Source organism: Equus asinus, chromosome 28 (genome assembly GCF_041296235.1).
Source record: "Equus asinus isolate D_3611 breed Donkey chromosome 28, EquAss-T2T_v2, whole genome shotgun sequence".
Classification (NCBI taxonomy): Eukaryota; Metazoa; Chordata; class Mammalia; order Perissodactyla; family Equidae; genus Equus; species Equus asinus.
In genome coordinates, this window is record NC_091817.1 from 26847387 (window position 1) to 26865558 (window position 18172).

The 18172-nt window shown below is 38.6% G+C and overlaps 2 pseudogenes; one reads left to right on the forward strand and one right to left on the reverse strand.

Annotated features, from left to right (window-relative positions):
- Positions 1–661: 661 nt before the first annotated feature.
- On the forward strand, positions 662–3786 carry LOC139042324 (tigger transposable element-derived protein 1-like; annotated as a pseudogene).
- Positions 3787–8424: 4638 nt separating this feature from the next.
- LOC106822193 (AP-3 complex subunit beta-2-like) overlaps positions 8425–18172 on the reverse strand; it is a 180655-nt pseudogene continuing 170907 nt past the window's right edge.

The window sequence follows — 18172 nt, forward strand, 5'->3', positions numbered from 1 at the left end:
GCTTCCTACATGACTCATTGATCAAAACAAGATCCGAGAGCTCATTAATTCTGTTGTCAGATACACTCATTTATTCATAAGCTCCCTTTTTCCTACTAACCTTTCACCATAATAAAAGCAAAAGAGCTTATCTACTTTTGTGTGTCACCAAGCATATATCAGTCACCATTACGCTCCTTTCCAAAGGAAATGTTGGAGAAAATGTACATTCCAAAGTGTCTTACTTGGAGGATGAAATAGCTTAAACCTCAAACTGTTTAATGGATTATTGTAGTTTTATTTTTTTAATTTTTTTATTCAGTTTAGTTAAACTACAAGAAACAAAAACAGTTCACCCATTTCTTCCAACTTCAAATACAAGAGAAAATGTAGCCACTTAATATTCCTATTTTGATACCATTAATTACTAGCACAATCCAACCATCACACAAAATACCAACTTAATAAGGAAGAGAGAGATCTTTTGGAAAATGTTCTTTGGATACATCTTGTGGTGGGGGACTCACTGGTAGAAGCTTGCAAGTTTTATCACTAAAATTTGAATGGACTAGTGGTTAAACTTGTCTCATATTTAATTATATCTTCTATGTGCAGAAACTGAGCTCAACTTAGGTAAATGGTCCCACATTTGCATGGATGGATTCCAATCTATATTTACAAGATGTCGTCTTTTGCTGCGATAGCTATACACTTTATCATCCGAACCAGAACACTTTTGAGAGTAAAAGGTAGTGCTATTAATAATTATTTTGGAACAAAGAAGTCCAATGCAACAGAGTCAGAGACTTATGACTACCCTGCATTTAGTTGAATAGATGACTGGTCTTATCGTAACTGCTCTGTCTTTTACAGGAACCCTATTTCTCACTGAAGAGTATTTTGTGCATTATTATTCCAGAATGTCTTCAGTAAAACTCTTTCCCTCTAGATTTTCTAATTCTATGCATCTCAGGTTGCACTTTTGCAATGAAGTTCCCTGGTCCCCTCGCTCTCATTGATTAATCTTTCTGAGCCGCACTTTGAGTTTGCACTGCACATCATCATTGGCTCTGAAATTGTTTGCTCTTGTTTCATATATGTGCAAGTTTTATCCTCCCAAATATAGCACAAGTTCCTCAGAAGCAGGGAGAAGAGGCTTATACTGTTTCCTCTCCAGTAGTCTTAACAGAGGAATCACCAGCTAATACTGTGATCGTACACTGAATGTCTAAACTGGACATGCTATGTTTTTTTGTCTCACACCTACCTCCCCCTTTCTCATTGTACTCCAGCCACACTGGCCTACTTACCGTTTTTTCAACTTGCCAAGCATGTTGAATTTGTAGTACTCATTCAGTTAGCCTAGCATGTATTTTCTTCCACTTATTTGTGGATTGGGTTCTCTGCTTTATTTCAGGTTCTTTATCTAAAGTTACTTCTTTAGAAAAGATTTCCTTGGAAATATCCCTACTGTGTCCACCTCCCGCCCACCTCATTAGCCTTATTCTCTTAGCTGCTCTCCTCGCATTGTAGCTCTTATTTCTTTTCTAATGTCAAATGAGCACAATAATAAGTACGCTTCGTATCTTATTCTTCTACAGGCATACCTTGTTTTATTGTGTTTTGCTTTTACTGTGCTTCGCAGATATTGCATTTTCTACAAAGTGAGGGTTTGTGGCAATCCTGTGTCAAGCAACTCTATCAGCACCATTTTTTCCAACAGCATTTGATCATTTCATGTCTCTGTGTCACAATTTGTAATTCTTAATAATTCAAACTTTTTCATTATTGTTGTATTTGTTATGGTGACCCGTGATCTTTGATGTTATTACTGTAATTGTTTTGGGGCTCCAGGAACTGTGCCCATAGAAGACAGAGAACTTAATTTGTAAACGTTGTCTGTGTTCTGATTGCTCCACCGACCGGCCCTTCCTCCATCTGTCTCCTTCTTCTTGGGCCTCCCTGTTCCCTGAGACACACAATATTAAAACTAGGCCAGTTAATAACCCTACACTAGCTTCTAAGTGTTCAAGTGAAAGGAAGAGTCTCACATTTCTCATTTGAAATCGAAAGTTAGAAATGACTAAGCTTAGTGAAGAAGGCATGTCGAAAACCGAGATAGGCTGAGAGCTAGGCATCTTACACCAAACAATTAGCCAAGTTGTGATTGCAAAGGAAAAGTTTTTGAAGGAAATTAAAAGTGCTACTCCAGTGAACATACAAATGATAAGAAAGTGAAATGCCCTTATTGCTGATATGGACAAAGTTTTAGTGGTCTGGATAGAAGATCAAACCATCCACAACCTTCCCTTATGTCAAACCCTAACCCAGAGGAAGACCCTCACTCTCTTCAATTTCATGAATGCTGAGAGAGGTGAGGAAGCTGCAGAAGAAAAGTTTGAAGCTAGCAGAGGTTGGTTACTGAGATTTAAAGAAGGAAGCCATCTCCATAACATAAAATTGCAAGGTGAAGCAGCAAGTGCTGGTGTGGAAGCTGCAGCAAGTTCTCCAGAAGATCTAGCTAAGATAATTAATAAAGGTGGCTACACAAAAGAACAGATTTTCAATGTAGATGAAATAACTCTATTGGAAGAAGATGCCATCTAGGACTTTAGTAGCTAGAGAGGAGAAGTCAATGCCTGGCTTCAAAGCTTCAAAGGAGAGGCTGACTCTCTTGTTATGGGCTAACGCATCTGGGGATTTGAAGTTGAAGCCAATGTTCATTTATCATTCCCCAAATCCTAGGGCCCTTAAGAATTATACTAAATTTACTCTACCTATGCTCTATAAACAGCACAATGAAGCCTGGGTGTCAACACATCTGTTTACAACATGGTTCCCTGAATATTTTAAGCTCGCTGTTGAAACCTACTTCTCAGAAAAAAGATTCCTTTCAAAATATTACTGCTTATTGACAATGTAGGTGGTCACCCAAGAGCTCCAATGGAGATGGACAATGAGATTAATGTTGTTTTCATGCCTGCTAACACAACATCCATTCTGTAGCCCATGGAGCAGGAGTAACGTTGATTTTCAAATCTTAGTATTTAAAAAATAAATTTCATAAGGCTATAGCCACCATGGATGGTGATTCCTCTGATGGCTCTGGGCAATGTAAATTGAAAACCTTCTGGAAAGGATTCACCATTCCAGATGCTGTTACGAACATTCATGATTCATGGGAAGAGGTCGAAATATCAACATTAATAAGAGTTTGGAAGAAGTTGATTCCAACCCTCCTGGATGACTTTCCGGGATTTGAGACTTCAGTGGAGGAAGTCACTGTAGATGTGATGGAAATAACAAGAACACTAGAATTAGAAGCGGAGCCTGAAGATGTGACTGAATTTCTGCAATCTCATGATAAAACTTCAATAGGTGAGGAGTTGCTTCTTACGGATGAGCAGAGAAAGTGTTTTTTTGAGATGGAATCTACCCCTGGTGAAGATGCCATGAAGATTGTTGAAACGACAACAAAGGAGTTAGAATATTACATAAACTTAGTTGACAAAGCAGTGGTAGGTTTTGAGAGGATTAACTGCTATCTTGGAAGGAGTTCTACTGTGAGTAAAATGCTGTCAAACAGAATCTCATGCCACAGAGAAATCATTTGTGAAAGGAAGTGTCAATTGATGCAGCAAACTTCATTGTCGGCTTACTTGAAGAAATTGCCACATTTAAATAAGAATTCTTAAAGTATTCTTACTTTAAGAATAGCCACCCTAACCTTCAGCAGCCACTACCCTGGTCAACCAGCAGTCATCAACATCTAGGCAAGAATCTGCACCAGCAAAAAATTTGTGCTGAAGGCTCCGATGATGGTTAGCATTTTTTAATTAAGGTACATATTGTTTTTTTAGATGTAATGCTGTCGCACACTTTAAAATAGACTACAGTATAGTGTAAATATAACTTTCGTATGTACTGGGAAACCAAAAAAATCATGTGATTAGGTATATTGTAATATTTGCTTGCTTGCAGCGGTCTGGAACTGAATCTGCAGAATCTCCGAGGTATGCCCATGTTACCAACAGCTAGCAACGTGCTAGGAACATAGAAAGTCCTCAGTAAGTTTATGTATCTGTTGAAAGAGTATGGCAGGGGAAGAAAAAGCTGCCCAAATAAAGAGTGGTAGTGAGGCTGAAGGAAAGTATGGAGCAGTTTATTTGAGAGAGAATATGAATCATGCTTTTTAGAGTGTGGAACTTCTAATTTTGTACTTGAATTCAGATCTGTCTTTTTGAGGGGAATGGGGGATTTTATTTATTTATTTATTTTTTAAAGATTGGTTCTGAGCTAACATCTGTCGCTAGTTTTCCTCTTTTTTGTTTTTATCTGTCTCCCCAAAGCCCCCCAGTACATAGTTGTATATAATAGTTGCCTGTCCTTCTACTTCCTCTATGTGGGACGCCACCTCAGCATGGATTGATAAACAGTGCCAGATCCACACCCAGGATCCGAACTGGAGAACCCCGGGCTACCATAGTGGAGTGCGTGAATTTAACCACCCTGCCAAAGGGTCAGCTCCCAGATCTATCTTTTGACTTCATTCTCCCTGAAGTTTCTACTAGCTTCACCATGCTGAATGATCAGCAAGGCTAATGTAAATTCTGAGAAATTTTCTGTTTCTAGAAATCCTTCAACATTTCTCCCCCACGAGGAGTTGAATGGAAGCTAAGGTCTGTTCTGAAATTCCTTCTCAGTTGAAAAACCAAAAATGAGCAAATAGAACATCATGCAGAGATCTTTTCTTTTTTCATTAGCTATTGGGTCTGGGAAGGAAAGAGCATCAAAGCAACATATTACAGATGTCCTAGATACCTTGCCTATCACCACTCCTTAAGAGACAAATTTAACCTCTGCTGCTTTAAAACAACCATGCATGGTCCAATGAAAATGGTAGGTTATAAACAAAGTATTTTAATAGATTTTCACTTTTGTACTGTCAGTGTAGATAAAACTTAATCGCATCCTGTAAGATCCTTTTCTAGAAATGCAACAGAACATAGAAAATTTGTTTGGCCATAAACTCACTCTGTTTTTTCTGGAAACAGCACCTTTGCCACTTTGAGATTCATTCTTTCCCATCTATGGTTATATGGTTGGAATAGAAGCTGCTGCCTTTTCATACGATCCAGGGAGTGAAGACATGGCCCAAGCTCAGACCGTCATCATAGCTCAAGGTTTACACTTGATCAACCGCAGATCGATGACACTCTTGCCCATGGATTTGTTAAATTTGAGCCAGAAGGAAAAGCCCTTTCCTCCTTGGCCACAGAAGTCTGGAAACTCATAAGACCTATATTATCCTTTATGTTTAGAAAGGTGCTATTCCGGGGAACAGTTCCTCTTCTCCTGTGATGCCTCCTTTGAAATCCCAGATCTAATTACTTACTTTCTCTTCTCTAGCATTTATTCTATTTCACGTTCATCCTTCTATAATTGTATGTCTCATTGCAGTGCATTTTTGCATGTGAGTTTCCGATGCTGTATTATGTGCACTGTGAAAAATATGGTTCTGTTTTTAACCTCGATCGCTAGAACCCAGCACTTGAATGTCAAACATTCAGTTTTCAGTAAATTTGAAGTCATGGACAATCTTGGAAAGGCACTCTTTTGTCTTCCTAAGAAACTAAGGATGCTCCACCAGATTTCACGCCTGATATTTGACAAAAATAATAATTAAAAACCAAGTAAATAAAGTTCAACAAAATAGTGAAACTGACATTGGAGGCAAATGCTTTCTTGCTCTATTATATACAGCTTTTCCGTCAATTCTGGTCTTTTTCTCTTGCAATCTCAGTTATACCCTCTTTCTGTAGAAATGCTTCATCAGAAATACTCTTATCTTTCTCTGTTCTCCTTTTGAGTATTTTATCATAATCTTTTAATGATATGACACTCAAGATTAATTGCATTTGAAAAAGAGAAGTATGCAATAGTATGATGTAAGATATCAAAACGTTCCACATTTAAATATGCTTCTATTTAATTCAGTTTGCTCCATGCTACATAATTTAAACATTAAAATTTATTTACATATAGTTTATTTTGTGTTTCTCTTTCTTTTAAACAAAGAATATAAGAACAACAAGCAAGGCTTACATGAATTGACAGCGTTCATTCTAATGGATCTTTTGATTTCAGGTTTAGTAACACAAATGCTCACTTAAAATTGGATATATATTACACATTTGTATACCCTTCCATAATTTCCTCATCCAGATGGGTTTCAGGAAGGGACATTTAAAATATATTTATGTGAAATTTAGATTTCAGTTGAAAAGCATCCAGGGGAAAATATAGACTAATACTTCTGTTGCTATAATTATGCCATTAGGAGAGGATTCAAAGAGTACACATTGAAATAGGCTTAGTACAATGTATTTGTCTTGGCACTGGCAGGAATAGAGATGGTTCTACTAATGTTTATTAGCTAAGACCCACCCTTGGTAAATACAAGCTAAACTTTAAGCAGAAAAAGATCTCTAGATTCACACCCTTTCTTCCCAAATGGAAAATTAGGTTTGTTCGAATTTACATTTTTTTGTGTCAGAAGTTCAACCTTGCAGCTATTTTAACTATTCAGAAAATATAGTAAAAAGACAGAAAATTTAATCTACATCCTAGAAGGACTTTATTACACATGAGAACCCAAAATATTTCCCTTGTCTTGAATTTCCATATAACTGATTCTAGGCTATGATGAGAGTTGAGTGTATAGTTATATAGTTAGTGTAATTGCTATGATGTTGACCCTGAACTGGACACTAACAAAACTTTGTTAGCTCTCCATCATGAAGAGAAGTTTCATAGTCCTTAACTTAGCATTCCAAGGCTCTCTATTTTCTGATTTTTGTTCCTATTTCTCATATCTCACCATTCATTTATAACTTCACACTATATACTGTAAACATATTGAACTCATTACAGTTCCCAAAATATGGCTGAATTTGTGTGTGTGTTTGCTTCAGCTGCCTAGCATATTTTTATCACCCCTCAAGAATTGGGACACATTATTTTTTAAAGATGAGAAGGTTTCCATTAAATGGACAAGGGCTTAACTTAAGCATTAAGCACCCAAATTTAATCAGAGTTTGTCACTGACCAGCTCTTTGGCTGTGGGCAAGGTACAGAATCTCTCTCTGTATCTCAGTTTCTTCGTGTGTAAAATGGTAATATTCTAGTATCTAACTGGGGGAGTAGCTGTGTGTGTATATAAAGATATGTTCTCTTCACACAATTTCAGGCATGTTTATATGTCTTTACACATATAAACAAAAAATACAAATAATGCTGAATTAATATAATTTTCTCTATACTGCTATTTCTCTGCCCTGATGATGGATAGGAAAAAATGATAATATTAGTGAGAAATAGTGCATGCGTGTGTTTAGCGCAGACTACAAATGAGAAAGCACTGAGATTTTTGCTCTATTTCCAGTGGTCACCAGAAATGCCTCTTCATGCTCACACTTAAAACCGATTTGGCACATCATCAGATTCACCTGGTGACTTAAAAAAATATAAAGTCTGTGTTCCCCACTCCCCCGACTCTGTAAGGTGGTGATTCTGAAGGTCTGGAGTAAAGCTGTAACATCAGGTAATTCTAAGTCATAGTCAGATTGGGGTGGCCACCATGATCATCTCATCCTCCTTCCTTCTCCTCCTCTTTTTCATCTTTCTGATATCTCATTATTTTCAAGTATTGCATTCTATCCTGTCTGAAAGGCTAAGTGAAGGCATCTCAACTCTGCACCTGCTGCTATGCATGCATTCATTTATTCTTGCCACAAATCCTTATTGAGTGACTTTTGTGTGATGGGCACTGTGCTACCTGCTAGGTGTACATTGTTTACTGTTTGGTCTAAAGGCTGTACTGCTGAGAAACAGGAATACAAACAGCCTGGGTTTTAATCCTGAATGAATCACTGCTTGTTGTATAACACTGCGTGGTCTCTAACCTCACTCATCCTTGCTTCAACATTGCTAACATGTGCATATGCTTGTCCCCCCCTCTCCAGATTCTCTGTGGGGCTTAACAGGGGATCTTTACTGTCACCTGATAGTTCACAAATGTGTTAGTTATTATTTTATTAATAGCAATATTCATAGTGAGGGAAACAACAAAAAGTAAACAAGTGAAAAATGATAAATTGTGATAAGTTCTCTGAAGGGCAAAAATTGGAAGCTTGAGAAAAAGCAGAGAAATAAGACTCAAAAAAGCAATGAAAGAAAGTTTCTTGAGAAGGTGCCAGTTAAGTTGCTATATAGAAGATAAGAATGAAAATTCCCAAGAAAACCAAGAACAAAGCATTTTGGGCAGAAGGAGATGCACATCTGAAGGCTTGCATCAGGGAACCATCCAGAATCTTCCTGAACAATCGAAAGGCCAGTGTACAAGTGCTGCCCACCAGGAGAAAGCAATTGGTTGCTTCAAAGAGGTCATTGCCCAAGGCTGTGGAAGGCTGTGGAAACACCTGCATCCCCTAAAGCCATTCTCTGCTGCTGGGTATGGCAGCTGTCCCCTGCGGTGGTGGCCAGCGTTCCTGATGAAGGCACATCAAGCTGTCTGCTTAAGCTGTTAGAGGCAAGGCCAAAACCACCCACCCATGAGATGACCTGTGGAGCAGTTAGTTGCCTAGAGCTTCTCTTACATTCTGACCCACTGTCTCCTTTTATCTGAAAATTTCTCATGGTGCCATGAGCCCAAAGCTGTCCTGTTTACATTTGAAATGACTTATACAAATTTTACTAAATCAGTTCTTTTAGACTCATTTTTGGGCACATGTTGTTGCTGGTGGTTAAGAGTTGAACTCCGGAGTCGTATTATGATTTATAGCTCTGCTTTGCAACTTATGTGACATTTTATGTACATTTTAAATGTTGCATTGAAAAATCAAGCACAAACTCAGTGGCTTCAAATAACACTCACTTATTAGCTCATGCTTCTGTCAGTCGAAGTCTGGGCACAGTATGACTGTAATCCCAGCCTAGGGTTTCAAAAGACGAACTCAAGGTCTCGACCCGGCCCTCATCTTGAGGTCAAGGTAGTCTTCCGGGCTCACATGATTATGGCAGAATTCAGTTCGTGGCTGGTGTGGCACTGAGGCCCCATTTCCTTGCTGGCCATCAGCCCAGGGGCTGCTCTCAGCTCCTAGACAATGTCTGCGTTCTTTTCCACGTGGCTCCCTCCATCTTTAAAGCCAGCAGCAGAGAATACCCCTTATGTCGAGTCCTTCTCACTCTTCAAATGAATTCTTCAGGAAGATTCTGGTTCTTTTTAAGAACTCACATCACTAGGTCGTGCCCACCCAGAGAATCTCCTTTTCTTAAGTTCAACTGTGCTCTATAACATAACCTAATCACTGGAGTGACCATCCCATCTTATTCAGAGTATACATCTGCATGAGTGGCTGGAACCTTGAGGACTATCTTAGATTTCTACCTGCCACACCTTGTCAAGACTTCAACTCTTAGATTCCTTCTCTGTAAATCAAGGATGATAATGGTGCCTTGTCTTTGGATTGCTGTGATGAATACATGAGATAAACAATGTAAAGTGATTGCTATGGTCAGTAGCATGTGAAAGCTCTTTAAAAAAAAATTGATGCTGTTCCACGATTCTTGCTACTACAACCACCATCAGCACTCCTGCTACTACATTGCTGAGGTGTAAGTCTGTGGTGGATGGCATATCATTTACATTCATGTTTTCCCTTTTTTTGCACTCTAGGATGATTATTTGCCTAAGAAATCAAGGACCCTCTTGACTCCAAAGAGATCCCTGGAAGATTTTTTTCCTCGTTCCTCCCTTCAAAATGTGTTTCCTTGAGTAAATACAATAAGTTTCCTGTCTGTACCCATTTTTCTTCACAAACACACACACCCACATCCACACCCACACAGCACATAAGCTCTTTGAAGAGCAAGAGATGATCATTTAATATGTGTTTTATAATCAGACAAAACTGCATTTATATCCTGGCTACTACTAGGATATTTAACTCCAGGGAGACTCCACTTTCTTACGTATAATAAAGGTACATTCATAATGACTGCCACAGAGAGTGGTTGTTAGAATTAAATTACTCTATCGTGACTCCCAGATAAATTATAGCTATTGTTATTGACACGAAATACCACAATTATTATGAAATCTACTCATGTTGAAAATTGCCAACCTAGAACACTTAAAAAATATTAAATGTGGCATTTTACTTCATTGTTTTTTTAACTGGAGAAAAAAGACAAACATGCCTAATTGTTCATCTTAAATTAAGTTTGTTCACAGGATGGCAACTTAAAAAAAAAAAGAAGTATTCAGTACTTCGTAGCATTTATTTTTTGCTTCTGTTCTGTTCAATTTGTTCTGGGTAAAATCTCAAATGCTTTTCATCACAGACCATGAGGAATCCTGTATAGGTGTGGATTTTGATGGATGTGACATTTGGAGGTGTCCTAGTTAGTTTTTCTTACCCTGAGCGTTCATGCTGATCGAGTCATGAACAGTAGTGAGCTGATCACTTCCATTCATGACATCTACTGTTTCTCCACCTGAGCCACCTTACCCCAGATGTGCTAGACCCACAGAGACCAAGTATTAGTAAATGCTTTTCATGAAATAGAAAACTAAAATAAAGAGGAGCTCTGTCTGCTATCTTAACACCCTACAGAGCTTGAAATGGATTTTGAGATATTCAATGTTTTACTCATTGGTGTACATCTCCAAGGTCAAGCTGTTTTTATTATGTTTAAAGACAATATTACCATTTTCCTTTTCTCTTCTTTTCTTTCTGAATGACAGAGTGTTATTTTCCAGAGTTTGAAGTGCATTCCAAGCAAAGCCATGCTCAACTGAAGGGTGATTTTTGTTGTTTGGTACTAACATTTTGATTATACACTTAGCATTTAATGTTGCTTTTTTCTTTTCTAGGAATTAAGTGGTAATCCACCATGCGATTTTTCTTTTTTTTTTTAAGATGTGCTTTTTGGTGAGGAAGATTGACCTTGAGTTGACATCTGTTGCCAACTTTCCTGCTTTTTTGTTTTTCTCCCCAAAGCCCCAGCACATAGTTGTCTATCCTAGTTGTAAGTCATTCTGGTTCTTCTACGTGGGATGCCACCACAGCCTGACTTGATGAGCAGTGTGTAATTCTGTGCCCAGGAGCCGAACTGGCGAACCCTGGGTCACTGAAGTGGAGCGTGTGAAGTTAACCACTCGGTCACTGGGCTGGCCCCTTAATATTGCATTTTTCACTAAACAGAAATAGAGTTTATTTATTCACTAAAGAAATACTCCTTGAACACCTACTTTTTGCCAAGCACAAAGTTAGAAACTGAGGACACAGATATATAGCATACAGTTGCGTTAAAAGAACAGAGTCTGGAACCAGACTGTCTAGGATTACCACTTACTAGCTGAGGACTGTGGGTAAGCTACCTAGTTTCTTTTTGTCTCAGTTTGTTTACATGTATAAGGTGGATAGTAATAGCATCTATCTCATAATAATGTAATGAGGAGTAACCAAGTTATTTGTAAAATGTTTTAAAATACTGCCTAGCACATAAGAAGTTCTCATAAGAAGTTACTCTTAAAAGTAATTTTAGAAAGCAATAATAAAACTGACACATTTACCTTCTTAGAGCTCAAAGTCTTTGAAGGGAAAAGTACCACTAAATGATTATATTTATTGTGTGTTATTCATAATTAAATCTTCATAGAAATAACTTAGCTTAACACCTCATGCAGTTGGGCCTGGGAGATGTGAGGAGAATGTGGAAGCCTTCAAGGAAAGATGATGCTTGATTTGCATTTTGAAGACTGAGTAGGAGTTTGAGTAGGAATTGATGCAGAAAAGGATGAGAGAATTCCAGGCTCTGTGTTCCATACTGAGCAACACAGAAGAACAGAATGGCCAGAGCGATGAGACTGTAGAGGAGCGAGTCATGGGTGGTGAGGCTGCAGAAATAGGCAAGGCATCAGATGATGGAGGGGATGTGCATTTATTGTTGTTGCTGTTTTCCTTCCTCTGAGGGCAGCAAAGAGTCACTGAAGTACTTGGACCAGAAGGCATTGAAATTACACAGATCAGGTGTACCGTGTTAGAAGAGTCATAACAGTAGGCATGAGGAAGAAAGAGGCTAAAGGCAGGGGAACTGGCCAGGGGCCTGCAGCAATGGGCTTAGGCCTGATGAGTCAACAGCAGTGGAGTAAAGGTAGGAAAATAGACACAGGACTCGACTGATGGGAATCCAGCAGTGCAGGAGAGGAAAGAAATTGGGCCACTGGGTGAGAAAAGACAAGGAAATTGACTGACTAACCACTAGTCATTCCTGGTGTAGTTCTTCCGTTCACATTGCATGGCAAAGAGGGCAAAAAAATTCATCAATTTTTGGCAATATTGCTGACAATTATTGCATCAGCAGAACTTCATGAATCAGTGGAACGCAACATTAGACCAAGGGCTCTTGCCTTCGTAATTAGAGAATTAGAGAACAGTTGAGTTAGAAAGCTTCTAATCCACACTCCTGTGGATCAGAGAGATTAAGGATTTAGACGAGATTTAGGCTAACTTTGTTAGCTTCAGCACAATTAAAAGTACATGAATTCTGCCATTAGTTAGACCTAATTTGAGTGAGTCACTAGAGCTGTTAAGCTAAGAAAGTCACAGTTTTGTCTATGTTTTCCCATCTGTAAAGTGACTAAAAGATATCTACTTTATAGAATTGTGGTGAAAATCAAAATTTTGTGCTATAATTTATATAAATGGTTTTGTTCCTGCTACATATTCGATTCTCACATTACAAGGAAAGCAGCCACTTCTTTTTATTAATGTTTTCAATATTTGACCTATCATGGTTTTGAGCTGCCTTCAAATAAGAAGACATTCATTAAATAATAAACTATTGAGCTAGAAATTAAAAATAAAGACCATAGAAAATGAGAATAAAATGTGGGTCATGGAAAGGGAAGTAAAAGATGCAAATGAAGGTCAACTCAGTTGCTAGAGTTGAGCTAAGATTTGAACGGATCCTCAAGAGCCAGATGGTGAAATGTGGCAGAAGCAGGGATGATGCCAGATCTCCTGCCTGCTAGGGCAGTGTGCTTTCTAGTACACCAAGAAGTACATGAATTAAGATTAAAATTCAACAAGAGGAAATGTCCCATTGTTAATTAACAGCTACCTTCTTTAGGAGGAAAGTTGATGCAAGCATTTTTCACCCAAGTGTCTCACTTTGAATTCTGCACGGTGAATTTGAGAAGTCACATTTGCTGCTCTATTTCCCTGTAAGGAGTCCTGCAGTTTGTAGTTTTCCATTATGCTGCCATCTTATTAATGAAGAATTATTACAGCAAAGAAATCTTTTGAGGCAGTTTAAACTGGGAAACTGCTTAAAGGGGAGGAAAGGGATGTTTTCAAGTTCTAATCAGGGACTCCTAAACATTAGGACACATATCATCTTGCTCCCAATCTCCCACTTGAGCTACAATCATAATGCATTACTTTTTGGAGCATCTGGGCTTGGCAGGGTGGGGGGCTGGGAGGAGAAATAAACGGTACTCAGCAGAAAATAACCATGTTGGATTTCCAGTGAAGCAGATATTCATACAGATGTTAAACTGGGAAATGAGAGAAAGATAAATCTCTTGAGACAAGTAGCTCTGTAGAATTCAAAGGTAAATGATGGAGTATGGAATATTTTCGTAGAATAAAAACCTGCCAAGTAATCAACAAAGAGAAAAAAATGGTCACAGAACCTACTTGTGATGAAGCAGACAAAGCTAATTGACCCATATATTTCCACTGGGAAGAAGGAAAGGGAGATATTTTTCTTTCTTTAAGAAATGGAAGCATTATCATTTATGAAATGACAGCTTTTACTTCCCATCAAAATCTGCACCCTTTCTTTCTATTCTCTTGAGATCTCAATCAGAATTAGGAAAATAAAATGTGGCTCCATGAAGAGAAAAAGGATTTGTTTGAGGACAGAACAGTTTTAGTCAACCCTGAAAGCTGATTATTCTAAAAGTAGCTAGAACTTAGTGAATTAATCATCATTTAAGGCCTAGTGATGTTAGAATTAAAACAAACAAATCAAGCAAACAAAAAATATATATTGAGATATATCTTAGAAACAAGTGATGCATGTCAGTTCTCTCCTCTTTGGATTATAATTCTAAAAAACAGGATTGATGAGATATTTACTGTATAAGTTATGTATTACTATGGAACAAATTACCTCACAACTTGGCAGTATAAAACAACACACATGTGTTGTTTTATAGTTTCTGTAATTCAGTATTTCAGAAGTGGCTTAGCGAGGGTTTCTGGCTTAGGGTCTCTCATGAAGTTGAAGTCAAGGCATTAGCAAGGGCTGCAGTCATCCGAAGGCTTGACTGGGGCTGGAGGATTAGCCTCCAAGATGGCTCACTCTGGTTGCTTTGGCAGGGAACCCAGTTCATTGCCACATAGACCTCTTCATATGATTGTTAGAGGGGACCTAAGATAAAGTACAGGCTGCCTAGTTAAATCTGGAATTCAGGTAAACAACAAATAAATTTTTAGTATAAGCATGTTCCCAATATTTCAAGGGACATATTTATATCAAAAAAAAAAAAACCAAAACCAAAAACAAAACACCTCATTATCTATCTGTAGTTTAAAATCACTGTTTCCTGTGTTCCTAAATATGGAAACTCTATCTCCCACATCGAGTGATCCAAAAGGCAAAGAAAGTAGGAAGCTGTTATACCTTTTATGATATTTTTCAGAGGTCACATGCCATCACTGCTACCATATTCCATTTATTAGAAGCAAGACAGAAAGTAGAGCACACACTCAATGGCAGGAAAATTGGTTTCCTCCTTTGGGGAAGAGGCTTGTCAAACAATGTGTACATATTTGAGAACCATCACACATATATAAACAGTGAATGCATTTATATATTCTAAAGAAACTCTTTTCTGGTTCAATATTGACCTTGATTCTCTGCGTATATAAACGTACACACATGCACACACACACACACACATTAGACTTCAATGTATAGAACTGGATTAATTATAGTCTGTGATGATAACACACTTACCATGAGAATCGCTGATGATGATAACATCAATTTAGGCATGACTCTCATTTATTTATTTTTTACTTACTCAGTTAATTAGTTATTTGGAATCATGTAATGAGCACCATGAAACTACCACCCAAACAACATCTCTGACTCTGACGATAGCCTATATTTAACCAGATGATTCACCATCTTATCTCTAAGACTCTCCCCAGAGATTATCATATTTTTCGTATTCTTGCTTTTCATTTCACATAGTTTTATTCCTAAAGAAGATATATGTGTATGTAGACATTATATTAGTATCTATAATATATATACATCAGCTATATAATGGTTAATATGTCCTTTATAGTTTAGTTATACATGCAGGATGCATCCTCTCAGTTATTTTTAATTTCATAAAAAGTGTATCATTGTGAATGTAATGTTTTTCACTTAGGATCATTTTGTTAGCATTCATCTCTATTGCTGCTCGTTGTGATGGTACTTTCATTTTGACTGTGGTTTTATGTTCAGTTGTGATACAGTATTACAGTTTATTCATTTATCCACTCTCCTAATGATAGGCATTAAGGTTGTTTCTAACAATTTGCATGAACAACATTGCTATGCTCATATTTATGTCTTTTAATGTAGATGTGAAAAGTTTCACTTGGACATATACACAAGGGTGAAATTATTGATAAGTAACTCTTGTGGGCAGGAAAAGCAAACCCGTGCCCAGAATAAGTGTCTATTCCTGCGTGAATGAACCACTGGCTCTTCCAGGATAAAAGGGACCCAACTTGACATGTGGTGACTGATTGGTACCTTGAGGAGTAAACGCTCAGCATTGGTCACTCTTGCTGGCAGTTTGAACATTCACAAGTGGCTAGATCAGCTTTAGTAAGTAGGAACAATTATGCTAGGGCCATCAATAGCCTCCACCTCTGCTATTGTGGTTATTCCTTTTGTGCAGCCATCATGCCAACGACAAAGCCTGGTTAATGCCAATTAATCAAGTGAATTTGTTTACTTGGTTGCCCAGTGTCTCTTCCATGATGGATTTTCCTCTTGGTGGGCATTAACATGTGATGCAAACATCGTCGCACTTCTTGCCTACTCCCACATAACTGCCTCTACCACAATCCTCCTGGTTTCTGAGCTTATTATTATTACTATTTTTTTTTTGAGGATGTTTAGCCTTAAGCTAACATCCACCACCAATCTTCCTCCTTTTGCTAAGGAAGATTGGCCCTGAGCCAACATCCGTGGGCCATCTTCCTCTGCTTTATACATGGGACGCCTGCCACAGCATGGCTTGATAATTGGTATGGAGGTTTGTGCCTGGCATCAAAACTGGAGAAGCCCAGGCCCCTGAAGCAGAGTGTGTGAACTTAATTGCTACACTACCAGGCCACTCCCTCTGAGCTTTTTTTGTTTTGTTTTGTTTGTTTTTTTCTTTCAACGGATCTCACCTGCTGGCCTGCCCTCAAAGTTACATCTGAGTATAACACACCCGTCATCCAATTTTGGCTTGTGTACCACATTCTCAGCTGATGCATCCATAAAATGCATGGGATTTTTTCCCATTGTTTTGGCGATTATACAGGATCCTCTCCTATGCTCATAGGTCTGAGTTGAGAGAGGGATGATGGTACAATGGTGACTTTTGACACTGGAATTTGGGCTACTTGCTCATACAACTTGCCATGCCCTATGGTCCTGCTCAAGCTTGATCCTGGATATATCATTTTCATCTTTTGATGAATTGTTGCTGCACCTGCCCAACTTTATTACTTGCTAGATTGAACAGAACACACTCATGCTAGGCAGTTACAGAGAAATGGTCACTTAGTGTCCCATAGTCAAGCATTCTGCCTCTACCAAGTCCCATTAGTACACCAGGAGCTATTTACAAAGGTCATTTAATGCTCCACTGCAAATAACATGGCCTCACTCCAGAACTGTGATTTTCCCTCTGGGACCTGCCAGAATCTCCACACTGCATCTTTTCCCAGCACTGATATCTCCAACACTGCAGGGTCTGCTGTATCCCATGGCCCAAGCAGTAACCCTGCTTACACCGTAGGCTGCCCCTCCTGGAGAACCATTCTCCCCTCTAGACCTCACTCAAAGCTGAAAGTCTGAAGCTTTAGGCTAAAGCAGTAATTCAAGGTGTCGCATGCATTGGTTCAGAATCTGAAGAGGCTTACCATGTGTTGTGGTTCTTCTTCTAAGGTAGCACATAGAAGATAATGCAATTTATCTCTTACTTTGAAGAGAATGTTTTCATAACCCCCTGATCACTAGACCCCTATAAACCTTATTAATATTGTAGATCCCCAAAGCAGGTATCTTACAAGTTTAAAAACTGGCTCAGGTCCAGGAACTAGGCAAGGGATTTTTTTTTTTTAAATTTGAGCAACTACTTTTTGGTCATCCATCTTTATTTTTCTATTATCAGCACTCTTACTGGCTGCCCATCTACCTAGTTCCTGTTGGTATCATGTTTTATTAAATATCTTCACAAGTCTTTGTGGGTGAAGACCTCTTGGCTGCTACTCCCACCTTGTCAGTTCTTATGTGATTATGAACCCCTGGGTTCTGGAAGGTAAGCAATGCCATCTGGCCTCTATTGCTTTGAGAACCCCACATCCCCATTGTTATCCATGAGTCAATTATGTGATAGCCTCTTTTATTCAATCCCAGCCTCCAGAAGAGAGCTACTACCAAACTATTTTTTGATACTGGTTGCCTGTCACCAGAGCATTATGGCCTAGGTGAATAGTGTCGTCTTGGCCTTGCCAAGGAGCATAATACTTCTAGCATGCTGACGCACCTGAACCCTTCAATCCCTTCCTTCACATCTGGCCTGGTAATGTAGGCAGTTGAACTTAGCTCAGAATGGCTCATCAGTTTCCCCTGGATTCTAGAAGCTACTCTAGCAGCAAGTTTTTGTCTTTTCCTAAGGTTTTGCCAGAGTGTTAAATCTCACACCTCAAGAGAGTGGCCTCAGGTTAATAAACTCTCCCTTACCCAGTCTTCTGTTCTGAACGCCTTGATCGAGTGCCCTCAAAATCCAGTTTGGTGAATGCTGGCTAATTCTTGTAGTTCATGGGCTATAGTCCTTTCC